The sequence below is a fragment of the Schistocerca serialis genome, chromosome 6 (assembly GCF_023864345.2).
Source record: "Schistocerca serialis cubense isolate TAMUIC-IGC-003099 chromosome 6, iqSchSeri2.2, whole genome shotgun sequence".
In the NCBI taxonomy this organism is placed as follows: Eukaryota; Metazoa; Arthropoda; class Insecta; order Orthoptera; family Acrididae; genus Schistocerca; species Schistocerca serialis.
Genome location: NC_064643.1, coordinates 328,603,700 through 328,613,096, shown reverse-complemented (window position 1 = coordinate 328,613,096; position 9,397 = coordinate 328,603,700).

Here is a 9,397-nt window from a genome sequence, read left to right as displayed (position 1 = left end):
TTAAGAGCTGAAATAGAAGGCAGCAGAAGATCAAATAGGTAAAAAAGACCAAACCTAATAGGAATCCTTCGATAACACGACATATTGGATTAACTGGTGAAAATTAGAAATTTAAAAATGCAGCAAATGAAATGTGTGAAAGGGAACACAAAGGCCTAAAAAATGAGATTGACAGGAAGTGCAAAATCACCAAATGGAATGGCTAGAGGACAAATGTCAGGATTTAGAATCATCTTTCACTAGGGAAAAGATACATAATGCCTACAGAAAAATTAAAGAGGCCTTTGGGAAAAAGAGAAGCAGCTGTATGAATATCAAGAGCTTAGATGGAAAATCAGCATTAAGCAAAGGATGGAAGGCTGAAAGGTGGTAGTAGTATATAGAGGGTCTATACAAGTGAGATGAACTTGAAACTGTATTATAGACGGGGAAGTGGACATAGAGGAATATGAGATGGAAGATATGATACCATGAGAAGAATTTGATAAAGCTCTGAAAGATTTGAGTCAAAACAAAGCCCTGGCAGTAGACAACATTCCATCAGAACTACTGAGAGCCTCAGGAGAGCCAGCCATGACAGAACTCTTCCATCTGGTATGCAAGATGTATGAGAAAGGTGAAATACCCTCCGACTTTAAGAAGAATGTAATAATTCCAATTTCAAAGAAGGCAGTTGCTGACAGGTGTGAAACTATCGGTTCAATACGACATGGTTTCAAGATAGTAACACAAATTCTTTACAGAAGAATGGAAAAGCTTGTAGAAGCAGACTTCAGGGAAGATAAGTTTGGATTCTGGAGAAATGTAGGACCACATTAGCGATACTGACCCAATGACTTATCTTAGAAGATTGGTTGCTGAGAGGCAAACCTATATTTATAGCATTTGTAGACTTAGAGAAACCTTTTGATGATGTTGAATGGAATACCCCTCTGAAATTCTGAATGTATCTGCGGTAAAACACAGGGAGTGAAGAGCTATTTACAACTAGTACAGAAACCAGACAGCAGTAGTAAGAGTTGAGAAGCATGAAAGGGAAGCAGTGGTTAGGAATGGAGTGGGACAGGGTTGTAGTGTGTCCCCAATGTCATTCGATCTGTGAGTTGAACAAGCAGTAAAGGAAACCAAAGAAGAATTTGGAGTAGGAATTAAAGTCCAGGGAAAAGAAATAAAAACCTTGAGGTTTGCCAATGACATTGTAATTCTGTCAGAGACAGGAAAGGACTTCGTAGAGCAGTTGAATGGAATGGACAGAGTCTTAAAAGGATAATATAAGATAAACATCAACAAAAGCAAAACAAGGATAATGAAATGCACTCGAATTAAATCAGATGATGCTGAGAGAATTAGATTAGGCAATGAGGTACTTGAAGTATAAGATGAGATTTGCTACTGGGCAGCAAAATAACTGATGATGGCCAAAGTAAAGAGAATATAAAATGAAGACTGGAAATGACAAGAAAATAATTTCAGAAGAAGAGAAATTTGTTGACATCAAATATAGATTTAAATGTTAGGAAGCCTTTTCTGAAAGTATTTGTCTGGAGTGTAGTCATGTATGGAAGTGAAACATGGAAATAAAGTTTAGATAAAAAAGAGAATAGAAGCTTTCGTAATGTGGTGCTACAGAAGAATGCTGAAGATCAGATGGGTCATCACGTAACTAATGAGGAACTCTGAACAGAACTGGGAAGACAAGAAATTTGTGGCACAACTTGACCAAAAGCAGGGGTCAGCTCACAGGACACATTCCGAGATATCAAGAAATCAGTGATCCAGTATTTAAGGGAAGTGTGATGGGTAAAAATCATAGAGAGAGACCAAGAGATGAATACAGTAAGCAGATTCAGAAAGATGTAGGTTGCAGTAGTTATCTGGAGGTGATGGGGCTCGCACAGGGTAGAATAACATGGAGCTCTGCATCCAACCAATCTTTGGACTGAACAAAGACTGAGATTTTTGGTTACAACGGTTCCCCTTCATACATTATACGTGTGCACGTGTGTGTGTGTGTGTGTGTGTGTGTGTGTGTGTGTGTGTGTGTGTGTATGTGTGTGTGTGTGTGTGTGTGTGCGCGCGCGCACGCTTTCCTTTTTCATACCAAAAATACCATTACCATTAAAAAAGAAATATCAATCAGTCAAGCCATTCTCAAGTGATTTTCTTTCACATTGTATATTTTTCTTTCACAATTTACTGGTGCATTTCCCCCCAAAAATTTTTTTTATACATTCTATGTCCTGAACACAAAAAAGACAAAAATCACCCAAATCTGTAGAGCCATTCTTAATTGATAATGTATCATACATGCAACAATTGGTGTTAATTTCAGTCTTTTCCATAGGATTTTTCAAAAATTTTGTTGTGACAGAACAAAAAATAAATGAAATAAAACACTCAGGCTGTTCTTAGATGATGACCTTTCATAGATGCGGCAATTTATTATTATTATTTATACAGATTTGATTGTTATCATTCTGCATATCAATTGTATGCCATTCTGTATTTAATTTCATATTTGCAATTGAACATTTGTTGGTTGCCAATATGTCTTGTTTACCTTCCTTGAATTCATCTTAAACAGTACTACTCTTTGACAACAGTCAGTTTTCCAAACCATTATTTCTCCATCAAAATCTAAAGTTACTTCAAACTTTGATAACCAATCAACAAGAAATAATATTTGTAAATTAGCATTTGGTACTATGAACAAGGTTCGCATAAACAGAAACTTCACTACACTTATAGGCACACACTTCTTGTAATCAACTTACCTTTACTGCCAGTTATACGTAAGACATTCACACTAGGAACAGGTAATACAGTACACAGTTATTTACTACTCACTGTTTGTAAAAATTCCTTGAGATCAGTGAAATCTCACTGCGTGAGTCTAAATAAATACACTATGAGATCAAAAGTATCCGGACACCTGGTTGAAAATAACTTTACAAATTCGTAGCACCCTCCATCAGTAATGCTGGAATTCCATATGGTGTTGGCCCACCCTCAGCCTTGATGACAGCTACCACTCATGCAGGCATACATTCAGTCAGGTGCTGGAAGGTTTCTTGGGAAATGGCAGTTCATTCTTCACGCAGTGCTGCACTGGGGAGAGGTACTGATTTCAGTCAGTGAGGCCCAGCACGAAGTCTGCATCCCAAAAGTGATCTATAGGGTTCCGGTAAGGGCTCTGTGCAGGCCAGTCCATTACAGGGATGTTATTGTCATATAACCACTCTGCCACAGGCCGTGCATTATGAACAGGTGCTCGATCGTGTTGAAAGATGCAATTGCCATCCCTGAATCACTCTTCAACAGTTGGAAGCAAGAAAGTGCTTAAAACATCAATGTAAGCCTGTGCTGTGATAGTGCCATGCAAAACAACAAGAGGTGCAAGCCCCGTCCAAAAACACGACCACACCATAACGCCACCACTTCTGAATTTTACTGTTGGCACTACACACGCTGGCAGATGACGTACACCGGGCATTCGCCATACCCGCACCCTGCAATCGAATCGCCTCATTGTGTACCGCGGTAAGTCACTCTACACAACATTTTTCCACTGTTCGATCATCCAATGTTTCCACTCCTTACACCAAGCGAGGCGTCGTTTGGCATTTACTTTCGTGATGTATGCTATTTAGCAGCCGCCCAACCATGAAATCCAAGTTTTCTCACCTCCCGCCTAACTGTCATAGTACTTGCAGTGAATCCTGATGCAGTTTGAAATTGCTGTGTGATGGTCTGCACAGATGTCTGCTTATTACACATTACGACCCTATTCAATGTCGGCAGTTTCTGTCAGTCAACAGATGGGGTCAACCTGTACACTTTTGTACTGTATGCATCCTTCACATTTCCACTTCACTATCAGATTGAAAACAGGGATGTTTAGGAGCATGGAAATCTCCCGTACAGACGTATGACAAGTGACACCCAACCAACTGTCCACATTCGCAGTCCATGAGTTCTGCAGATCACCCCATTCTGCTCTCTCACGATGTCTAATAGCTACTGAGGTCACCGAGTTGGAGTACCTGGCAGTAGGTGGCAGGACAATGCACCCAATATGAAAGGTATATCTTTTAGGGGTGTCCAGATACTTTTGATCACATAGTGTATCTATGTTATTTCCATATAATTTGCAAATTATTATTGGTTTTTATAGTTTTTCTTCAGTCTCCTCATTTTCATCAGCAACCACCCTCATGCAGGTATATTTGGGTAAAGGCTATGAACTTTTCTATGCATGGGCCTAAGATTGTAGTGTCATCTCCTGGATTTTGGCCCCAGTCCCAAGATGTTCCACACTTTACGCTATCCTGATAGTCCAATCCCCATGTAGCAGGTTACTCAATTACTGGTTCTACATGCATTTATACGTATGTCATTATTAGTATCATTGTTATCTATGTTCAATGCCGATAGTTACGACTGTGTACTATTCCTTCTATGCTCTATGAATGATATTTGATTGTTACCTACATGGCATAACTTAGTTCCCCCCTTTCTTGCAAAGTTGTTAGAAAAAAATTACTTTCATTATTAGTATTAACCGGTTCTCTATGTCGACATTTGCATTACGTTCTTTATTTACTGTGTTTAACCCTTCCATGCAGCTTAATAAATACCTAACAGTTGTCCATCCTCTGCATCAAATTTCCTTTCTTGCATGATGTGGTAATATGCGTACTAATATCTTCACTGGGCTGATCCTCATATTGAGTTTTCTAAATATTTAGAAATTGTTAAATGCCATTCAGTGTACTTCTTATACCTATCCTAAAAACCATTATAGTACTTAACAGATAGCAATTCTTGCATTAATTTCTCTTGCATCCTAGGTGACTAATATTTCCTTTTCAATTTTTTATTCTCTTACAGTCCTTCCATTTCTTAGGTAATGATCGTGAGAGTACCATTAAAATATACATATGATGCACTGCGCCGTCAGGCCTGAAATTAGGAGACTGATTCAGTAAGTCCATGCCCTTTCCTAATTGAAATTCTTCTAACCAATCACTTGCTATCCCAGTATTGAGTGTAACTGATATTTTTCTAAGTTCATGTTTTGTCCTTTCTAATAGCTCCAACAGTTTTTAAATTTATTTCGACTTCCTACTATATCACCCACAGAATTAGGTGTAGTGTTCGCAGAATCTAGTTTTTCTTGTACTTTTACTTCCACAAACTCTTGTAGTCGTTCTTCTAAATTAGTCCATTTGTCTTACTGGCAACATTAACCAATCCTCTACTTTGTCCAACACTCCTACTCAGTTTCGTGTACCTCATATTTGGATATGTACATCTCTGAGTTCCTGAGTGACTACTTCCTCTATATTTTTTATTTTATTGTCTACCTCTTTACAGATGTAAATCCTTAGGTTGTTGTTGTTGTTGTGGTCTTCAGTCCTGAGACTGGTTTGATGCAGCTCTCCATGCTAATCTATCCTGTGCAAGCTCCTTCATCTCCCAGTACCTACTGCAACCTACATCCTTCTGAATCTGCTTAGTGTATTCATCTCTTGGTCTCCCTCTATGATTTTTACCCTCCACACTGCCCTCCAATGCTAAATTTGTGATCCCTTGATGCCTCAGGACATGTCCTTCCAACCGATCCCTTCTTCTTGTCGAGTTGTGCCACAAACTTCTCTTCTCCCCAATCCTATTCAGTACCTCCTCATTAGTTACGTGATCTACCCACCTAATCTTCAACATTCTTCTGTAGCACCACATTTCGAAAGCTTCTATTCTCTTCTTGTCCAAACTATTTATTGTCCATGTTTCACTTCCATACATAGCTACACTCCAAACAAATACTTTCAGAAACGACTTACTGACACTTAAATCTATACTTGATGTTAACAAATTTCTCTTCTTCAGAAACGCTTTCCTTGCCATTGCCAGTCTACATTTTATATCCTCTCTACTTCGCACATCATCAGTTATTTTGTTCCCCAAATATCAAAACTCCTTTACTACTTTAAGTGTCTCATTTCCTAATCTAATTCCCTCAGCATCACCCGACTTAATTCGACTACATTCCATTATCCTTGTTCTGCTTCTGTTGATGTTCATCTTATATCTTCCTTTGAAGACACTGTCCATTCCATTCAACTGCTCTTCTAAGTCCTTTGCTGTCTCTGACAGAATTACAATGTCATCGGCGAACCTCAAAGTTTTTATTTCTTCTCCATGGATTTTACTACCTACTCCGAATTTTTCTTTTGTTTCCTTTACTGCTTGCTCAATATACAGATTGAACATCGGGGAGAGGCTACAACCCTGTCTTACTCCCTTCCCAACCAACGCTTGCCTTTCGTGCCCCTTGACTCTTATAACTGCCATCTGCTTTCTGTACAAATTGTAAATAGCCTTTCGCTCCCTGTATTTTACCCCTGCCACCTTTAGAATTTGAAAGAGAGTATTCCAGTAAACATGGTCATAAGCTTTCTCTAAGTCTACAAATGCTAGAAATGTGGGTTTGCCTTTCCTTAATCTAGCTTCTAAGATAAGTTGTAGGGTCAGTATTGCCTCATGTGTTCCAGTATTTTTCGGAATCCAAACTGATCTTCCCCGAGGTTGGTTTCGACCAGCTTTTCCATTCGTTTGTAAATAATTCGCGTTAGTATTTTGCAGCTGTGACTTATTAAAATGACAGTTCGGTAATTTTCACATCTGTCAACACCTGCTTTCTTTGGGATTGGAATTATTATATTCTTCTTGAAGTCTGAGGGTATTTCGCCTGTCTCGTACATCTTGCTCACCAGATGGTAGAGGTTTGTCAGGACTGGCTCTCCCAAGGCCGACAGTAGTTCTAATGGAATGTTGTCTACTCCCGGGCCTTTGTTTCGACTCGGGTCTTTCCTTAGGTTACCTTGCATATTTATGCTAAGTTAAATCTGTCTTAGTGGTTTCAATGCTACTTTTTGTTCTCCACATTCCCCACACCCTTCCGCCCGTGTCGTTTCAATTCACTGTTCTCCTCTTAATTTCTATAACTGTTCTCCTTCAGCTTTAATGCTATTCGACAACTCGTCAAATTTGTTCCAAAATTTTTGACATTCAGGTCTCGATTTTTTACGAGGTGATCGGCATACAATAATAGTAACAGTAATACAATAAAAACCTATTTCCTTCATTTAGGCCCCAATGTAAAGATCAGTAACACATATCACCCACACCTCATAAATGGATTACCTAAAATAAAAGAAAAAAAAGAGGGCTAGAGAGGGGTGGGGGTGAGAGGGAGAAGAAAAATCTTGGGACTGATAACAGTTATCATAACTGGGCACATTGTACAACGCTGCTGCGTCACGCATGACCGATACTACGTCTTGAGTAGCTGCTATGCAGTGGTCACGTAGTCAGCTAATGGGCCACTTTGTGGGTCGGCTGCCACAGAGATATTCTCGTAGATCGCTGCTACATGCTTAGGTGCAGAAGCAGTACATCAAAATCTTCCATTTTGTAGACCTTCTCTTCCTTCACTCAAATGTTTATTCAATATTTGTTGCTGACCTGTTTGCAATGGTCAACTAATCTCATTTATTGCCTTTTGTTGCGCTAAACCACATTTATTTGGTTTTTACTAAGTCATCAAATAATTACTTTTTGAATGTAACAATTGCAGTGGCCAACATTAAAATGTGTGTCCCACACAAAACCAGTATGTCTCATGTGCGAGATTCAAGTAACAATGAACAAACTAAGGGAAAAAAGATAATAGTAACATTTAAAAAAAATGTAGTTTCCTGTTTCTAAGAGTTACTGGAAGTTGTGACCATGGGCATCCAGGCGTCATTGACTTTCTGTGATGATATTACCAGCAACACGCCGTAATTCTGCAGGTGTGATGATGTTAATTTTTCTAGAAATGTTTAATTAAGACCATATATTGTGCAAGTATTGTCAGCATACACTTTGCTTTGTACTGTGCTCCATAAATTAAAACAAGCAAAAAAAAAAAAAAAAAAAAAAAAAAAAAAATACCTATTCAAAAAAGCAGATAAAAATTCACTTGACACCTTCCTGAGAGACAATCTCCTTTCATTCCAAATTAATAATATAAGTGAACAGCAGATGTTGCTTGAATTCAAAGAAATAGTATCGGCAGCAACTGAGAGATTTATACAAACAGAGCTGATCCTCCTAGGCACACAAAATGGCTTAGAACACTATTGCAGAAACAATGCAACAAACATGCCAAATTTAAACAAGCACAAAGTCCCCAAGAATGGCGATCTTTTACAGAAGATCGAAATTTAGTGTGGAATTCAATGTGAGATGCTTATAACACTTTCCACAACGAAACTTTGTCTCGAAACCTGACAGAAAATCCAAAGAGATTCTGGTCGATGTGAAGTATCTTAGCGACAAGAAACAATCAATGCCGTCTCTGCGCGATACCAATGGAGATACTATCGAAGACAGTGCTGCCAAAGCACAGTTACTAAACACAGCCTTCCGAAATGCCTTCACAAAAGAAGACAAAGAAATTTTCCAAATTTCGAATTGAGAACATCTGCCAACATGAGTAACGTAGAAGTAAATATCCCCATAGTAGTGAAGCAATTTAAAGCACTTAATAAAAGCAAGTCTTATGGTCCAGACTATATACCAATTAAGTTCCTTTCGGAGTATGCTGATGCATTAGCTCCATAGTTAACATTCGTATACAACCGTTCGCTCGATGAAAGAACCATACCCAAAGACTGGAAAGTTGCACAGGTCACACCAATATTCAAGAAAGGTAGAAGGAGTAATCCACTAAATTACAGGCCCATATTGTTAACGTCGATATGCAGCAGGATTTTGGAACATACGAGGGTTATTCCAAAAGTAAGGTCCGGTTATAAAAAAAAAATCAAAACTAAAATGTTTTTTCAAAACAATTGTTTTATTTACATTCCTTACATCTTTATCTATTTTTCTACATAACTTCCATACTTATTTAAACATTTGTCACATCGTTCAACAAGCTTTTGAATGCCCATGTTATAGAAATCGGCCGCCTGTGACGATAACCAGTCCTTAACTGCTTCTTCCACTTCATCATCTGTGTCGAAGCGCTTGCCGCCGAGAAACTCCTTTAAGTAACGGAACAGGTGGAAATCACTTGGCGCCAGGTCCGGACTGTAAGGAGGATGGTCCATCTGTTCCCATCCAAATTTCTTGATCAGAGCTTGCGTTTCATTTGCAGTGTGGGGTCTGGCATTGTCATGCAACAACAAGATTCCAGACGACAAAAGACCACGTCGCTTATTCTGGATTGCACGTCGAAGTTTAGTCAGGGTAGCGCAGTTGGCGGCTTTATTAATCGTTGTTCCTCTCTCCATAAAGTCGACTAACAATACTCCACGTCTATCCCAGAACACAGTCGCCATAACCT